Source organism: Miniopterus natalensis, chromosome 13, assembly GCF_054644295.1.
Source record: "Miniopterus natalensis isolate mMinNat1 chromosome 13, mMinNat1.hap1, whole genome shotgun sequence".
Taxonomy (NCBI): domain Eukaryota; kingdom Metazoa; phylum Chordata; class Mammalia; order Chiroptera; family Miniopteridae; genus Miniopterus; species Miniopterus natalensis.
In genome coordinates this window covers 59,769,577-59,789,727 of record NC_142093.1, presented here as the reverse complement: position 1 = coordinate 59,789,727, position 20,151 = coordinate 59,769,577, and the positions used below count along the sequence as shown (strand labels likewise).

Sequence of the window (20,151 nt, the reverse complement as noted above, 5' to 3'; positions counted from 1 at the left end):
TATGTATGAACTTTGAATCACTTGAACGAGTTCCCTTGGAATTCCAATTGGGATCTCCTTGAATTTGTAGATTGTGTTAAGAGGACGTGGTGCACTCCCTCCCCTAACAGGTGTGTGCAGAGCGCCTCCTATGGTCAGGCTCTAGAAGCTCAGTGCTCAACCCAAAGGGCTTGTGAGGATGGCGAGTTTGCAGGAAAGAGTCACAGCAGCCAGCACATACATAACGTGAAATAAGGACATGCCGGGGGCTCTGAACAAAAGGTACAGAGAGAGACAAGTGGGATGAGTCCATGCTGGATATAAGATGATGTGAAGGTTTGTGTGGTCGAGGTGATCGTTGGGGCCAACCTGGGGATGCGCACAGATGACCAGCAAGATATAAACATCCCCAGTTGAGCCCCCTTTTGGGTTCCGGGTCTGAAGTGTTCTAGGCAAGTCCCGACTGAGAGGGAAAGTGTCCCCAGTGTCCTTACAGAAGGGAAGTCAAAGACCCAGCCCCGGGCCTCTCTGGAGCCCTTACCATGAAACATCTTTCACTGTGCTGCACATTCTCACCTTACTGCTGGCGCCATTGTGTCCCCCTCCTGTAACTAACTGGGCAGCATGTGTCCCTGTATAACTGGCCTTAGTTAATCAAGTGCAGCGCACCGTGTTCATTCCATGCTCTAAAGGGGCCACCTGCCTGCAACAGGGCCATGCACCTGTCCACCCAGGACCCAGGCCAGCACTGCGAATGGGGGCTCTTCCAGACACCGCCTGTGCTGCCCAGGAAACTACAATTGTTGTGCTTCCCTTGAGATCGGGGCATTTGAGTGGACTCTCCCACGGGCACCATCCCAGTCCCCCAGCTGGGCAGGAGCTGGGCACTTGCATTTCCATCGTGTTGCCCTTCACTGAATGGAGGCCACGAGGCTCAGGGGCTTAGAATCTGTAAGTGCTGGAGGGTCATGACAGGCACTGAACCAAGGGTTATGACGAAGACGGGGTAAAGGGGGTGCCAGCGATGCAAGTACTGAAATCGTCAAAGACGAGAGAGACCTCGGGTTCTGTGGGTGCCCGCAGCAGGCAGGGCTGGTACAGTCTGGGAACATAAGATTTAAAGATGGAGACATTGGGGTGGAGGGACACGGAATGGTCTTAGGCAGCAAGGAGAACCCAAACTCCAGGCTCTGGGGCAGGAGGGCATGTGAATGCGGGAGTCACGGTTCAGGTGAAGGACACCAGAGTGCTTGACTGCAGAGCCCTGCCGTGGCTCCTGGGTGGCTGAGAGCCAAAGTGGTCAGACCCTTGACTGGCACTAGGGTCCTTGACGGAGGTGCCATGCATTGGCTCAGCGACATGTCCCGGGTCCTGGTCTCATGTGTGGATTCCAGCACATGCTGTCAGTCTCTGCAGAATGGGAAATGAACGCATGGCCCTCTGGCCCTGAAACTGGGATGAGGCCACTTCACGGCACACTGTCCGTCACAGGGTATCCTGGGGCCAACCAGGTGTCTGAATATTGGGCAGTCTGTGTGAAGTCAGAGTGGATGGGAGGGGGCCAGGTCTGAAGTGGGTCTGGGTGGTGGACTGGGGGCAGGAGGGGGAAGCATATTATAAACCACTGCTGGGGACAAGGCTGAAAGGGGCAAAAGGGGCGGGGTGGTAGGAGAAGAAAGCGTGATGGATGTGGGTTAAAATGGGGTCACTGAGGACACTCTACACATTTCACGTGTGCTCATAGGGCCTGCAATGGGAAGTCTTAAATCCTGTCACTGGTATGTTGAACCGGATGGACTGTAAAAACAATGCCATTTGGTTTGGGCATAAGCCCTTCTGCACTTGAATCAGTGGGCGTCGTGTTCCTGAGCCACTGCAGGCCCTGGACAGTCCCTCTTTTTGTTAAAAGTGAACAGTATCTAACAGTGTCTTGGCAGGTCCTGGAGAGGAAGCGTGGTGGTCCTCTCAGCATGGGCTCTAGGTCACTGTTGCCCTGCTGAAGTTGAATAAATGTAGCCTTTTGGGGTGGAGGTCTTACCAGCATGGAAAGAGATGTAGAACAAGGGATCTGAGGAGGGCGTGTTTTTGCTCACATTTTTCTTCCCATATTTTGATCACATAAATAATTAAGATATTAAGTTTCAATGTTGCCAACCGATACGGTTCAGTGGTTGCTCATCAACCTATGAACCAAGAGGTCACTGTTCAACTCCCAGGCAGGGGGAACATGCCCAGGTTGAGGGCTCCATCCTCAGCAGGAGGAGTGTGGGAGGCAGCGAATAGATGACTCTCGTCCTTGATGTGTGTCTCTCTCTCTGTCTCTCTGAAATCAATAAAAACATATTTCTAAAATAATTACAATGTTATTTTGACACAGGTCAAATATGAAATTAATACAGTGGAGCTGATACCCTTAATTTTAGCTAAGTTTTATTGTTTGTGGAAGTTATAAAACATAACTACAAATTCTTTGACACATCCATCAACAAGAAACAAAGATGAAATAAGAAATACCTTGAGACAAAAGGAAATTCAAATGTAAAGCTCGAAAATCTATGAAATACAGCAAAAGCAGCTCTAAAGAGGAATTTTATAACCCATACAGCCGACCTGAAGAAGCAAAAAGAAGTCTCAAGTAAACAATGTAACTTTAAACCAAAAGAAACTTGAAAAAGAAGAACAAAGTAGAAGAAAGGAAATAAAGATCAGCATGGAAAAAAGACAATTAAAAATTCAATGAAACTAAGAGCTGCTGCTTTCCAAAAAGTTTACAAACCTTTTTCTAGACTAACTAAAAGAAAGACACAAATAAATAAAATCATAAAAGTTACAACTGATATCAAAGAAATACAAAGAATCATACAATGCCACCATGACCAATTATACACCAACAAACTGAACAACTATAAAGAAAATGCTAAATACCTAAAAACATATATTTTCTTAGGCTGAATCATGAAAAACACAGAAAACCTGATCAGACTAATTACTAGTAAGGAGACTGAATCAGTAATAAAAAAATCTGTTACCAAAAATATATCCAGGAAGAGATTCAAAATGGTGTTAGAGTAGGTGGAAGCTACACTCATCTTAAATAATGAACTGAAGACTAGATGAGGAGAACTCTTATAACCAAGGGTTTACAGAAAAACCATATCGAGACTGTTAGAAGTGTGGAGACAAAAATGGGCTGGCCCCATTCCCATGGGTGGTGGCTGAGGTTCTGGAGGGATATCTCAGTAGCAGGAGTGCCCCTGAGAAGCATGCAGTCTCAACCCCATGCCGGGTACCCCGGCTATAATACCTGAGCTAGGAAAAGTCACCGGCATAACCTCTGGCTGTGAAAAGCATGGGGTTTCTGTCCTTCAGACAGAGAAAGGAGCCCACCAGAGACACAAATACCCTCTAAAAGGGCAAATGCACAAAATCTCATTCACAGGCACTCACCCTAGGCTCTGGAAGAGGAAGAGGCAAAGCAGACTTGAATCCCATGAGGCAAGACTGGAATTTGTAGCTCTGCGGAGAGAGCTGGAGGAACAGCCACCAGAAGAGTTCCCTGAGAAGAGTTCCTCTCCCACACTGCAGACTCCATCTGCTTGGGAGGAACACTCTCTACCATATGACATCAGCCACATGGAATGCAACAGCCCTACTCTCTGGACTCCACATTGGCCCACTCTGAGGAGCTTGTGGCCTGCTGAGTAGTCAACCCCATGGGCTGGGGTGTAGATGTCTGGGCAGACTCAGGGAGTGTCAGTGATTGAGTTGTGTGGGTCTGAGGCAGGGGCCATTCAATCCACTTTCCCGTGAACCTGACTGGTACTTACCTTCATGGGAGATCCACGAGCCTCACTCTATGGGCTCCTAGTGGCCTCACTTTCTAGATTCCTGCTGGCTCTGCCCTGCCTAGATCTGGACAGGATCTTTGCAGAGTGACTTCTGTGGCTCTGGCAAGCAGGCCACTCCCCTCACCTTCCCCATCCTGATCAGCACTTCTCAGACATAAGAAATCCAGTGGCCCCATCCTCCCAACCCACAACAGCTGCTTCTAGCTCAGTATCTACCCAGCACAAGTTGTGACGTGCTGAGTGTATGGCTCTAGCATATGGGCCATTTTTCCCTTGCAATGCAACTGGAGCAGAGCCTTCCATTCGCATGGCCAAATCGTGGTCTCTTTGGGCCTGAAAAACTCTGCTGGCCTCACCCTGATCACTCTGAGACCTTTCCCCAACACAAAGGCGTGTAAGCACCCAGCAGGTGGCAGCTGGGTATAGTATACTCTAGGACATTTGCTGAGTGGCCTGAGACCCAGCACTGGAACCAAGTTTGATCCTGAATCAATCTGGTGAACACCATTCACCCCTACCTGGTAACTCACTGAGAACCTAACTCATGCAACTCAAGTAGTACCAGAGGCTCTTTCAATGTCTAAAGCTTAATAGGCAGCCGAAGGCAGAGGCAGGTGGAGGTGAATCTCAGGGTGCCTTAAGTCTTTTGATAACCTGCCCTCAGGCCTAGTTCTGATAAAAGCTTGCCTTGGTGCAAAATTTGGTCCTTCCTGCACACATTCAGGCCAATCAGAGGCCAGAACAAACTACATCATTTGTTGTTCCAAAACGTTGTCCATGGCTCGTCATAGGTGGCATCTAACATTGGCATGCAATACAGTCCATCCCAAGAGGCCCCGGAACCAACACAACCAGTGGCCAGATTCAGATGACATCAGAACAGCATCCAATTAGTTTCACAAGTGACAAATCCAAAGGGAGATCTCTGCAGGCAACAGACCCTGCTGAGGTGAATTCTGCTACATGGAATCAGTACCTGCACAGCATGTCCTAACTGTGGTCAAGGCTGATCCTCAGTCATCCAGACTCAGGGCTGACACCACACATGAATGAGCCAATAGCAATCAAGACTCAATTACAACAGGAGGGCTCACATAACCTACAAAAGGGACATTCCTGGAGCAGCTAAGGTGATCAAGAAAACTGCGCCACTAGACCCACAGCATACCTACAAAGTAAGACCACCCTCCCAAGACTAAAATATAGAAACAAACACAAAGATCCAGCCAAAATGGGAGACAAAGAAGCATGCCACAAATGAAAGAATAGGAAAAATCACCCCAAAAAGAGCTAAATAAAATGTAGGTAAACAATTTATCAGGTATAGAGTAATAAAAAATAGTTATGAGGATATTTAAGAAACTTAGTGGAACTGCAACAACATGAAAAAGGACATAAAAACCATAAAAAAAGAACCAGTCAGATATTAGGAACACAATATATAAAATGAAGAATTAATTTCACATTCATTCTAATACTAGAAGAAATTCAGATTAATTCGTAACACTGGAGGGAATGAACAGTAAGTTGATGAAGCAGACAATCAAGTCACTGATTTGAAAGAGAAGAAAAACCAGCCAATCAGAGGAACAACAACAACAACAACAAAATTTTTTAAATAAAACTAGTTTATCCTGGTCGGGTGTGGCTCAGCAGTTGAACATCAACATAGGTTCCAGGAGATCAAGGTTCAATTCCTGGTCAGGGCACAGGCCTGGGTGTGGGCTTGAGCCCCAGTTGGGGGCGTGAAGGAGGCAGCCAATCAACGACTTTCTCATCATTGATTTTTCTCTCACTCCCCCACTCCCTTCCTCTCTCTGAAATTAATAAAGATATATTTAAAAAAAAAAGTTTAATGATTCTTAGAGACAACATGAAGTGTAACAACATTCACATCATGCTGGTGGCAGAAGGAAAATACAGAGAGCACAGAAGGGAGAAACTATTAGAATAAATGACTGAAAATCATCTTTCCTGGTGAAAGAAAAAGACACACAAGTCTAGGAAGCACAGACAATCCCAACAAGGTGAACCTAATGAGGCCAACACCACCACCACATCATAATTAAAATGGCAAGCTTAAAGACAAAGACAGAATCTTAAAAGTAGCAAGAGAATAAAAGTTACTTACCTACCAAGGAGCTCCCATAATACTGTTAGCTCATTTCTAAACTGAAACAAGTCAGGCCAGAAGGGAGTGGAGTGGTATATTCAAAGTGATGAAAGGGAAGGACCTACAAAACCTACAAAAAGACTACTTTACCCAGCAAAACTAGCATATAAAATAGAAGAAACACAGAGCTTCCAAAACAAATGAAACCTAAATATTGCTTTGTTATGACCAAACCCGTATTACAAGAAAGGTTAAAAGGCAAAGAAAGAGAATGAGAAAAAAGCAAAACGCAAAGACTCATAGTTTAAAAAAGAAATTGGCAATAAATACATACCTACCAATAATTATTTTAAATGTATATAGTGTAAGTTCTTCAATGAAAAGACATAGGGTAGCTGAATGAATAAGAAAACAAGACCCATATATATGCTGTCTACAAGAGATGCACCTGAGAACGAAAGATACACATAGACTAAAGGCAAAGGAACAGAAAAAGATATGTCATGCAAATGGAAAGAGAAAAAAAAGCTGGGATACCGATATATCTGACAAACTGGAGTTCATTTTTACTTTTATTTGTTTTGGTTGATTTCAGAGAGAGGAAGGCAGAGGGAGATAGAGAGACAGAAACATTGATGAGAAGAAACATCAACTGGCTGCCTCAAGCATGCCCCATACTGACGATCAAACGCACAACCAGAATGTGCCCAGAATGGGAATGAACCGGCAACCGCCAGGTACATTGGACAGCACTCAACCAACCGAGACAAACCAGCATGGCTGACTTTAAAACAAAGGCTATAATAAGAGACGAAGAAGGACATTACATAATGATAAAGGTAGCAATCCAACAGGAGGATACAGTCCTTGTAAACACGTATGAAGGCAACATAGGAGACCTTAAGTATTTAAAGCAAATACTGATGGACATAAAAGGACAGCGTTATACTAGGGAATTTTAACACCCCACTTATTTCAATGGCTAACTCTGCCCAGACAGGAAATCCACAGGGAAATGGAGGCTTTAAATGACACCACAGATCAGATGGATTTTACTGATATCTCTTGAGCACTTCACCCTAAAGTAGAACATACAGTCTTTCCAAGAGCTCATGGGATGTTTTCTAGTATAGATCACATGTTATGACACAAAATAAGCATCAATAAGTTTAAGAACACTGAAATCATACCAAGCATCTTCACCGACTGTAACAGTATAACGTAGAAATCAGCCTGGCCAGCATGTCTCAGCGGTTGAGCAGCAACCTAGCAACTAGGAGAACGCAGTTCAATTGTCGGTCAGGGCACATGCCCAGGCTGTGGGATCCATTCCCAGTACGGAGTGTGCCGGAGGCAGCCAATCAATGACTCTCTCATCAGTGATGTTTCTATCTCCCTCCTTCTCTCTGAAATCAATAAAAATATATATTGTTTAAAAACATAGAAATCAATGAAAAAAAATGTTGAAAAATACAAAGACATGGAGACTAAATAACATGTTACTAAACAATGAATGGGTTAACAAAGAGATCAAAAAAGGAATCTAAGGATATGCTGAAACAATAAAAGTTAGAATAAAACAACACAAAATCTATGAGACTCAGTGAAAGCAGTCCTCAGCAGGGGGCAATTCATAGCATTACAGGCCTACCTCAAGAAACAAGAAAAATCACAAACAAACAATCTAACTTTTCATGTTAAGGAACTAGAAAAACGACAACTGGCAAAGTGAGTAGAAGAAAAGAAATAACAAAGATCAAAGCAGAAAAAAAGAAAATAGAGTTTAACAATACAAAAGATCAATGAAACCAAAGGCTGGTTCTTTGAAAAGATAAACAAGATTGCCCTAGCTAGTGTGGGCGTCGTCTTGTGCACCAAAGGGTTGCAGATTTGATTACCAGTCAGAGTACATGTCTGGGTTGGAGACTCAATCACCATGTTAGCGGGAGTGTAGAAGGCAGCTCATCAACATCCAACACTATTCAGCTCTCACATTAATGTTTCTCTTTCTCTTCCCCTCTCCGTTTTTCTCTCTCTCTAAAAATCAATAAAAATATTTTTTCAAAAAAGACTGACACACCTATATAACCAGAGTCATCAAGAAAAAAAGAGGACCCAAATAAATAAAATTAGATATAAAAGAGGAGAAGTAACAACTAACTCCAAAGAAATACAAAGGATTTCATAAAAACACATTATGAAAAACTATATGCCAACAAATTGGACAAACTGGAAGAAATGGATAAATTCCTAAGAGGATACAATCTTACAAGACTGAATCAAGAAGAAACAGAAAATCTGGATATAGCGATTACTGCTAACAAAACAGAATCAGTAATCAAAAACCTCCCAACAAACAAGAGTCCTGGACCAAATAGCTTCACAGGAAAATCTTACGGAACCGCAAAAGAACTAACACCTACCCTTCTGAAACTAGTTGAAATATTCAAGAAGAAAAAAGGCTCCTAAGCTCTTTTTACAAGACCAGCATTATCCTGATTCCAAAATCATATAAGATACTACAAAAAAGAAAATTACAGGCCAATATCCTTGATGAACACAGATACTAAGATCCTCAACAAAATATTAGCAAATTGGATCCAGCAATACATTAGGAACATGCAACATGACCAAGTGGGATTTACTCCAGGGACACAAAGCTGGTACAATATTCACAAATCAATAAACACGATAAATCATTTAAAAAATAAAGGATAAAAATCATATCATATCATTAGATAGCAGAAAAAGCATTCAACAAAATCTAGCACCCATTTATGATAAACACTCTCAACAAAGTGGGAACAGAGAGATCACACCTCAACATAATAAAGGTCATATATGACATACCTATAACCTACATCATACTCAATTGGCAAAACCAGAAAGTGTCTCCCTTAAGATCAAGAACAAGACAGGAATGTCCACTTTCATGACTCTTATTCAACATATTACTGGAAGTCCTAGTCATGGCATTTAGAAAACAAAAAGAAAAGTCATCCAAATTGGAAAGGAGGAAGAAAATCAGTCATTATTCGCAGATGACATGATACTCTATACAAAAAACCCTAAAGACTGCACCAAAAGACTGCTAGATTTAATAAATAAATTCGGCAAAATAGCTGAATACAAAATTAACATCCAGAAATCAATGGCATATTTATACACCAATAATGAACTCTCAGAAAGAGAAACTAAAAAATAATCCCATTTACCACTGCAACAACAACAACAAAAGATACCTGGGAATCAATCAAGGATTTAAGAGAACTGTACTTGGAAAAGCATAGGACTTTGAAAAGGGAAACAGAGGAAGATACAAACGAGTGGATGCATATACAATGTTCATGGGTTGGAAGAACTAACATCATTACAATGTCGATACTACACAAAGCAATCTACAGATTTAATGCTATTCTTATTAAAATACCAACAGCATATATCACAGACCTAGAACTATTATTTCAAAAACTTATATCGAAATTAAAAAGGCCCCAAAGAGCTACAGCAATCTTGGGAAAGAAGAAGTTGGAAGGAATCATAGTACTGGATATCAAGTTATACCACAAAGCCACTGTCATCAAAATAGCCTGGTAACTGGCACAAAATAGGCATATAGACCAATGGAACAGAACAGAGCACCCAGAAATCAACCCATGCCAGTATGGTCAATTAATATTTGACAAAGAAGGCAAGAGCACACAATGGAGTAAAAACAGTCTCTTTAATAAATGGTGCTAGGAAAACTGAACAGGCACATGCAAAAAAATAAAACTAGACCACCAACTTACCCCATACAGAAGAATAAAATCAAAATGGATAAAAGACTTAAATGTAAGTGATGAAACCATAAAAATCCTAGAAGAAAATGTAGACAGTCAAATCTTAGACATCACTTAGAGTAGAATTTTCACTGATAGATCACCAAGGGCAAGAGAAACAAAGGGAAAAACAAACAGATGGGGCTACATCCAACTAAAAATCTTCTACACAGCAAAAGAGACTACCAACAAAATGAAAAAGGAACCCACTGTACGGAAGAATATATTTTACAATGATACATCTGGTTACGGGTTAATTTCCAAAATATACAAAGAACACATACAACACAACATCAGGAAACAATCCAGTTAAAAAATGGGCAAGGGAACTGAATAGATACTTCTCCAAAGAGGATAAACAGATGCCAGGAGACGTATGAAAAAATGCTCAATGTCACTAATCATCAGAAAGACTCAAATTAAAACTACAATGAGGTATCACCATACACCTGTCAGAATGGCTACCATCAATAAATCAACAAACAACAAGTGCTGTCAAGGATGTGGAGAAAAGGCAACCCTACTACTCTGCTGGTTGGAATGAAGACTGGTACAGCCACTGTAAAAACAGTGTGGAGTTTCCTCAAAAAATTAAACATGAACTGCCATTTGACCCGTGATCCCACTTCTGAAAATATATACAAAGAAACCTGAAACACCAAGAACTTATGCACCCCTAAGGTCATAGAAGCGCTATTTACACTAGCTGAGATCTGGAAGCAGCCCAAATGCCCATCAGTAGATGAGTGAATAAGAAAGCTGTGGTACATTTACAGATGGAATATGACTTGGCCATAAACAAGACAGAAATCTTACCCTTTGCAGCAGCATGGATGGAGGTGGAGAGCATTATGCTAAGTGAAATAACACAGTTAGAGAAAGACAACTACCATATGATTCCACTCACACGTGGAATCTAATGAACAAAATAAACAAACAAAATAGAAACAGACTCAGAGAATGGACTGTAAGCTGTCAGGGTTGAGGAGAGGGATGAAATGTGTACAGATATTAAGGGGGGAAAATACAACTTATAGCCCCAGCCAGTGTCGCTCTGTTGGTTGAGTGTTTTCCTGTGCACAACAAGGTCACCAGTTCGACTCCCAGTCAGGGTACATAGCCCATTTATGGGTTTGATTCCTGACTGAGGTGCATATGGAAAGCAACTGATCAATGTTTCTCTCTCACATTGATGTTTCTCTCTCTCCTTTCCTCTATCTTTAAGAAAAATATCAATGAGAAGAAAAACATAAATTTTAAAAACACACACAACGGAGCTTATACTCAAAGAAGACATTACTGTGAATATCAGGGGGAAAGTGTAGTAGGGGGAAGTAGAAGAGGGTGCAGGGGGGTAAATGGTGTTGGAAGGAGACACTGTCTAGGATGGTGAACACACAATACAATATACAGATAATGTATTATATAATCATACACCTGAAACATGTATTTTTAATAACCAATGTCACCCCAATATATCCCAAAAACATTTTAATAACTTTTTTAAAAGTCCAGAAACAGCTGTGGCTGGTGGCTCAGTGGTTACAGCGTGGGCCACACAATGAAGGGCCTCGGGTTCAAGTCCCAGTCTAAGGCACTTAACCTGGGTTGCAGGTTCCACCTCTGGCCCCAGTGGGGGCTCATGCGGGAGGCAACCAATCAATGTGTCTCCCTCATATTGATGTTTCTCTCTCTCTCCCATCCCCATCCTTTCCTCCCTTCCACTCTCTAATAATCAATGGAAAAATATCCTCAGGTGAGGATTAACAAAAAATGAAAATAAAATAAAAAATAAGAAGTCTAGGAAGAGATGGCTTCACTGATGAACTCTCTCAAACATTCAAAAAAGATTTAACACCCATGTTCCTCAAGCTCTTCTAAAAAATTGGAGAATAGAAAGTTTACAAAGTCATTTTAGGAGGCCTAAATTACTCCGATTATAAAACCTGAAAAGGACACCACAAAAAAGAAAAGTACAGGCCAATATACCTGATGAATACATTTGTAAAAATCCTCAGCAAAATAATAGCAAACTTAGTTTAACAATACATTAAAATGATCACTCATCATGATGAAGTGGAAATTCCAGGGAATCCAGGATGGGTCCACACCCACAAATTAATCAACATGATCCACCACATTAACAAAATAAAAGACAAAAATCACATGATGATATCAAGCATTTGATAAAATTCAACATCCATTTACAAAGAAAATGTCTTAATAAAGTGGGCACAGTTGAAACTCACCTCTACATAATAAAGGCCTCAAATGGCAAGCCCACACCTACATCAGAGTCAATGCTGGAAGGGTGAAAGCTGTTTCTGTAATACAAGGAACAGGACAAGGATGCCCACTCTTCCCAGTTTCATTCAACATAGTGTTGGATGTTCTAGACAGCAATTGGGTACAAAAAAGAAATAAAATGCACATAGACAGGGAAGGAAGATGTAAAACTGTCACTATTTATAGATGACATGTTTTATAAATACAAAACCCTAAACACCACTATAAACTGTTAGAATAAATAAATTTGGTAAAGTTGCAGGGAACAAATTAAAAATGCAAAAATCTCTTCCTTTTTTATACATTAACAATGAATAGTAGCCAGAAAGAGAAACTCAGAAAACAAGCCCATTTACAACTCCAATAAAAGAATAAAATAACAAGGAATAAATTTAATCAAGGAGGTGAAAGACATGTACTCTGAAAACTGTAACACAATGATGAAAGAAACTGAAGACACGAATAAATGGAAAGATATTCCATGTGCATGGACTGAAAGACTTCATAGTGTTAAAATAGCCATATTACCCCAAACAAGCTACAGTCAATGTAATCTCTATCAAAATTTCAATGACATTTATCACAGAAATAAAACAATCCAAAATTTTATGGATCCACAAAAGGTCACAAGTAGCCAAAGCAATCTTGAAAAAGAACAAAGGTGGAGGCATCATGCTCCCTAATAATTAAACTATACTACAACGCTATAATAATTAAAACAGTATGGCACTGGCATAAAAACAGACACAAATAAATGGAACACAATAGAGGCAAGAAATAAACACAAGAATATATGGTCAATCAATTTAGGACAAGGAGGAAAGAATATACAATGAAAAACAGACAATCTTTTCAATAAATGGTATTGGGGAAACTGAAGTGCAACATGTAAAAAAGAAAAAAAAAAAAGGAAAAAGGACCACTATCTAACACCACAGACAAAAACCAACTCAAAATGGACTGAAGACTTGAAGGAAAACCTGGACCCTTAAAACTCCTAGAAGAAAATACAGGCAGTAAGCTCTCTAATATTGGTCTTGGCAATTATTTCTGGGATCTGACTCCAAAATCAATGGCAACTAAAGCAAAAATAAATAAAATAGGGTTTCAAACTAAAAAGCTTCTGTACAGCAAATGAATCCAACAATAAAATGAAAAGGATACCAACAAAAGGGGAGCTATTTGCAAATCATATCTCTGATAGGGGATTAAATACAAAATATAAAAAGAATTCATACAACTCAGTAAAAAAACACACCAACCAATTAAAAAATCTGCAGAGTATATGAAAATGAATAGTTATTTTTCAAGAGAAGACCTACAGATGGCCAGCAGGGACATGAAAATATGCTCAATGTCACTAGTCATCAGAGGAATGAAACTCAAAGGCACAATGAGGTTTCACCCATACCTGTCAGAATGGCTATTCTCAAAAAGACTGATAAGTGTTGGGGAGGGTATGGAGAATGGTTGTGCACTGTTGATGGAAAAGTAAACTGGAGCGGCCACTGTGGAAAATAGTATGGAGCTGCTCCCAAAATTAAAAGTAGAAACACTATGTGATTAAGCAATTCCACTTCTAGGTATTTATCCTAAAACAATGAAAAACACGAATTAAAAGATATATGCACCCCTATGTTCACTGCAGCATTATTTCCAATAGCCATGATATGAAAACAATAGATGAATATAAAAAGAAGTTGCGGTGCATATATACAATGCAATACTACTCAGCCATAAGAAAGAGTGAAATCTCACCATCTGTGACAACAGGAATGGGCCCTGAGAGTATTATGCTAAGTGAAATAAGTCAAGCAGAGAAAGGTAAATACTGTGTGATTTCACTGATATGTGGAATCTAAAAAAACAGAACAAAAGTCATACATAGAACGCACTGATGTCTGACAGACGGGAAGGGGGTTTGGGCTTGGGTGTAATGGGGGCAGGGGTTCAATTGCACATGGGATAGATGTTAACTACATTCACTGTGGTGATCACTCTGTAGTGTACATAAACACTGAATTATTAAGTTGTGCACCTAAACTGATAAAATATTATGTGCCAAGTTTATCACAATTTTTTAAAATTACAAAGAATATCAAGAAAGTATCAAAGAGAATTCTATAATTCTCAAACTTAAAGATATCATGTGTGTAAGCCATTGCCTTATAAGGAAATAATCTAATTCATTCACTTTTCACAGATAAATAAATATTATTCTCTAAATAAAATGATTGCTTGTGGACAGATTATTTTTTTAGGGGGGACAAACATAAAGCCTGTAGTGGGTTATTTCTATTTTTTTAAGCTTCAATTAAAATCTCAAATTATGCCAGTCATTGAAGACAGAAATTCTGGCTCTCATCCCATGGAATTATACAAGCAGCATAATTCCAGCACCAAATCATGGCAAAAGTGATTTAAAGCACAAATAAGAGTATTTTGTAACTAACTGAATCTGTTAAAAATACAATTTTTATTCCAGTAAAAGCTGACATTAATAGTTTTTCTGACTACATATAAGCTACCGATTAAAGACAAGAAGGAAATGAATAAACACATTTTGATTATAAAAAAAAAAAATACAGAAACTTTAATGAATGTTATCAATTTTCTTTTGTAAACCTCTAAGACCCAACTGTTACTCCAGAAACATAGTTCTCCAAATACAGTCAAGGAAAAAGTCATAGTGCCTGAAGCTCAACTGTTTAAGACAGAGAGGAAAATTGCAACAGAACCACCAACGCAAAGGGTGAGGAGAAATCTTCTTTGCAATCTGATTTAAATCAAGTTCCCACCATAGGACACAATTCTTCACTGCCTCGCTCATTACCTGGACTGAATTCTGAAAACTTCCTGATGTATTTTGGTGATAAAAGCAAATAAATGGCTCAACATGATATCACAGACCATAACTTCTTATAGAACTTAACATATGGTACTTGGTTTTATACCCTCTAAAATATTTTCTTGTTTTGGAAATAATTCTCTTAGAATAATTAATATAGGCTAGAAACCATCTGACCGCCTTGCAAAAGTTAAGACACAGGCTCAGCCTCACTTAAATGTAATTAAATTGCAGGAATTTAGGAATGCACAGGGTTTAGAAAAGAAGGATTTCAACAGACCCAGACTGTCTCTTCTACCAATGTTCTGACTACTTGGGTATTACTCAAATGGGGAAAAACAAAAACATTTATATAGACATTGGCTTAGATCATCATAGTTTGTAAGAATCAAACTCACAGAGTCTTTGGAGGAAGAACTTTTTAGATAGGATCTTTGGTTGGGCTTCACAAAGACCCCTGAAAAAATAAATTAAAATAAATCCACACATGCATCTACACATACATACATACATACATACATACACCCATGATCTTCCGCGATGGAGAGAATCCATAGCTTTCATCATAAATCGTTCTTGACAGCCCTGGCCAGGTGGCTCAGTTGGTGGGAGCATCGTCCTGATGCAAGAGCGTTGTGGGTTGGCTGCCCCGTCAGGGCACATCCAAGAATCAACCAGTGAATGTACACAGAAGTGGAATAACACATCAAGGTTTCTCTCTCCCTCTCTTTCTTCTTTCCTCTCTCTGTCTCTAAAATGATCAATTCAAACAACTTCTAAAAGAAAAACAGTTCTTGACAAGTAAACTATAGAAAAACTGTCATTCACAACAGCCTAAAATCTGACTGAATGGAAATCCTACAATTAAGGAATTAAAAAAGCAGCCACATCAAGACTGGTAGGAGGGGCGAAGATGTAGAACAGGCTGGTTAGACACCCACCTGCAGTGAATAAAAATTGCGAGGGATATCGCAGTTCCACAGGTCCCCCCCTAAAGAATAAAGGGTCCCAGCCCACACCAGGCCCCCCAGCCCAGGGTTCCAATTCCAGGAGAAGTCCCCAGAACTTCTGGCTGTAAAAAACAGTGGGAAGTGTGGTGAGTGAGCCAGACGCTTCAGGAGTCCTAGGCAGTCACTTCCAAAGGGACTAATTCAGACTCACAGCTCTTGAGCTACAGCACTGAGAGACAGCAGCTTGAAAGGAACCAGGGACATATGGGTAGGAACTGAGTTGTCTGGCATCAGGGTGAGAGTTTGGGGGGGGCAGCTTTCTCCCAGACTGAAGTGCTGGGAGAGGCCACTATTCCTTTTCTGAGAACACCCCATAGAGCTGGCAGGCAGGTTCTATATCAGGTTCTATAGCCGTCAACATGGCTAACACTGTTTGCACCTCTTTGGAGATTCCCTGAGGTCCCAACCTGGCCAACTTTCAGGCCCACCCAAGCTGTTTTCAGTGGCTTTTCCATATGAATGGCCTGTCTTGGCTCATGCTTCAGATCATCCTAAAATCTCTCAAACAAGCAGTATCAGCCTCCTATCTCTTGGTAAGAGACAGGCCCAGCAGTAGCAGCAGCCAGTCTTGGCTCACTGGTTTGACTCACCAGGGCACCTCCAAGGCCAGCACAAGTCACAGCCATCTGCAGATCATTTTGTAGCTCATGCTGGATGGCCCCAGGCAGAACACAGGTGACGGCTGACCTTGGCCTGCACCTACAGAGAGGCCACAGAGCAGGTGTACCCAGTGGACAGTTTTATACCATGTTAAAGGACCCCCTCAACCACATCTGTAAGTGACATGCTCAGGGGGCAGACTAAGTGGGCACCAGAGCCTGGCTGAAGTAAGTACTGCTCTGTGGGTGGGCCCCTGTACTGCTGATCCTCCACCACGGTCTGAGGACAGAGGTAGGTGGTTGCAGCCAGTCCTTGCAGCTGATCAGTTCACACGTAAAGGCCTCCCACTGACATGCGAAGAGCAATCCAGGCTCAACAAGAGGAGAGTGTACACAGCCCACACAGAAGGCACACCTTGGATGAGCTCAGCTTGGATGATCAGTTAGTCTCTGTCATTGGACCTTACAGAACATTTATAAGCCTCTCTACCAAGATAGAGACATAGAAGCTCAAGCTAATACATAGAAACAAACAGAGGGACACTGCCAAAATGAGGAGGCAAACATGTTCCAAAAGAAACAACAGAACAAAACTCCAGAAAAATAACTAAAAAAATGGTGACAAGTAATTTACTAGATGCAGAGTTCAAAACGCTGGTTATAAGGATGCTCAATGAACTTAGTGACAACCTCAACAGCACAAAAAAGGACCAGTCAGAAATGAAGGATAAACTAACTGAAATGAAGGATAATTTACAGGAAATCAACAGTATAGTAAATGAAGCCATGAAGCAAATCAGTGACTTGCAATATAAGGAAAAAGCACCCAATCAGAACAGTAAAAGGAGAAAGGAATCCAAAAAAAATGAGAATACTTTAAGAGCCTTGGGACAGCTTCAAGCAAACCAACGTTCACATCATGGGAATGCCAGAAGCAGAAAAGAGAAAGCAAAAAAATCAAAACCTATTTGTAAAAACAATGACAGAAAACTTTCTTATCAAGGTGAAGGCAATAGACATCCAAGTCCAGGAAGTGCAGAGTGTCTCAAACAAGATGAACCCAAAGAGCCCCACACCAAAACACATCATAATTAAAATGCCGAAGTTTAAAGACAGAGAATCTTAAAAGCAGCAGGAGAAAAGCAGTTACCCTGTAGTTACCTAAAAGGGAGCTCCCATAATTATGTCAGCTGATTTCTCAACAGAAATTTTGCAGGTCAAAAGGGAATGGCAAGAAATATTCAAAGTGATGAAAAGCAAGGACCTATAACCAAGGTTATTCTACCCAGCAAAGCTATTACTTACAATCAAAGGACATATAATGAGCTTCCTAGACAAAAAAAATCTAAAGGAGGTCATCACCACCAAACCAGATTATATGAAGTGTTAAAGGGTATTCTTTAAGAAGAAATAAGATTACAAAAATGAACAATAAAATAGCAATAAATACATGCCTATCAACAGTTGAATCTAAAAAACAAAATAAGCAAACAAGCAGAGATATAGAATATTTTGATGACTGCCAGATGGGAGGAGGTTCGGAGATGGGTGCAAAAGGTGAAGAGATTAAGAAATACAAATTGGCTGTTACAGAATAGTCATGGGGATGTAAAATACAGCATAAGGAATATAGTCAATAATATATATATATATATTTTTAATCCTCACCTAAGGCTGTTTTATCCATTGCTTTTCAGAGAGAGTAGAAGGGGGGAGGGAGACAGAGAGGAGAGAGAGAGAGGAACATTAATGTGAGAGAGACACATCGATTGGTTCCCTCCCGTGCCCTGGGGATCAAGCCTGCAACCAACTGGCTAGGACTAGTCAATAATATTCTAATAACTACGTACAGTGTCAGATGGGTGCTATATTTATCAGGATGATCACTTAGTAAGCTATGTGATGTCTTATTGCTGGGGTGTACATCTGAAACTAATATAATAATGTATATGAGCTGTAATAAAAAATAAAAAATAATAATTTAAAATAAAATAGTTCTTAATTGCAAAAGAAAAAAAGGTTTAAAAAACACTGCATCCAAAGTTTAGAGTAAAAATTTACCTTGTGGTAAAAAGGTTCTTGTCTTGACAGTGCCGTATATTTATCATACTAAGGAATTACTCAGCTGAGATAAACATATAAGACATAAACCTTTTCCTAAAGCAAAACAAAAAGTATACATACCTTTTTTCCCAACCTCTTATTTTCAAAGTGGTTCAACAATCTAAAACAAAAATAACCGGTATCAGTTCTAAAGCAAAAACACAGTGCTCCACCACTTTCCCCTCACTCTGATGTTCCAGATAGGCATGGCGGATTTCAATTCCTCCTATAATTTGCTTCTTGTCTGAAATTAAGTTATAACACTTCAATCACAACTCTAAAATCAAGAGAGTTAAATGCACATTGGAATTATTCTCCACAGATGCATAAGTCTCTGAGAAAAATAACCTTTTTACTTTCCCAACTTACTATGAACAATATTAAAGGTGGTTCAGGCTCAAAAAATAGGCAGCTCACCACCACTGGTCTCTTTTCAGAAATGAAAAAACCCCTAATGGCTGCCCACAAAAGCTTAACATCTTGCTTCTGCATATTATCTCCAAGGGATCAGCTCCAGCAGAGAAATCACAGGCTATGAGGCAATCCCCATCTATGTGTGTTAACACCATGAGCTTGGACAGAACAAGGGCTTCCCCAGGAATCCAGCACCTGGCTTCAAATGAAAATGAGGAACTCCTCATCCCCTCCCAGGTGCACGGTACAATGGCCTATCCATATCTACACTTACTTGACTAAAACATAAGAAATTACTTTAAAATAGAAGGTGTATTGCCAACCAGAGGAGCTAGCTATCAGTGAGGGAGGTGTGTGACTTTCCCATCTGTGCCTATGGACACCCTGAGTCTGAGCATCTGAGATGGGCATTTTTCCTTATAGCATCTGCTCACGTGAGTGAATGCTGGCACTGGCCTCCATCCCTTGAACAGGTAGGTAATCACTTCCCTTGCTCTAAGAAATTCTGGAAAGGTTCACCCAAAAAAATCACATAAAAGTTTAAACTCCTTTTCCCTTTAAGACTTATAAAATGGACAAAGACTGACACAAAGATGTATCTGTAGCATAACAAGAATTATTAACCCTCCTATTAAATAAGGGAGCAGCCCGGCCGACATGGCTCAGTGGCTGAGCACAGACCTATGAACCAGGAGGTGACAGTTGGATTCCTGGTCAGGACACATTCCTGGGTTGTGGGCTAGATCCCCAGTAGGGGGACTGTAGGAGGCAGCCGATCAATGATTCTCTCTCATCAGTGATGTTTGTAGCTCTCTCTCCCTCTCCCTTCCTCTGAGAGGAAAAAAAAATCCATAAATAAGGGATCTTTTCTTTTAACCCTTACCTGAGGACACGTTAGAGAGTGGAAGGGGAGAGACAGAAACATCGCTATGAAAGAGAATCACTGATCAGTTGCCTTCTGTGTGTGCCCCAACTGGGGATCGAACCAGTAACCCACGTATGTGCCCTGACTAGGAATAGAACTGGCAACCTTTTGGTGCACAGGATGACACTCAACCAACTGAGCCACTATGGCTGGGCAGGGATCATTTTTGAGAGATTGTCTCAAAATTGTGGATAAGCATCAAGCT

The 20,151-nt window shown here is 40.6% G+C and overlaps 1 long non-coding RNA gene across 2 annotated transcripts; it reads right to left on the bottom strand.

Moving 5' to 3' along the window:
- Positions 1–7,915: 7,915 nt before the first annotated feature.
- Positions 7,916–18,730, bottom strand: LOC148091724 (uncharacterized). 2 transcript variants are annotated; one of them, XR_015715563.1, is made up of 4 exons: positions 18,689–18,730; positions 18,173–18,193; positions 12,011–12,153; positions 7,916–7,973 (listed from the first exon to the last, which is right to left on the bottom strand). It is a non-coding gene; the product is annotated as an uncharacterized LOC148091724 (long non-coding RNA). The 2 variants fall into 2 exon arrangements; XR_015715564.1 differs by lacking the exons at positions 18,173–18,193; positions 18,689–18,730 and adding an exon at positions 16,496–16,583.
- Positions 18,731–20,151: the final 1,421 nt, after the last annotated feature.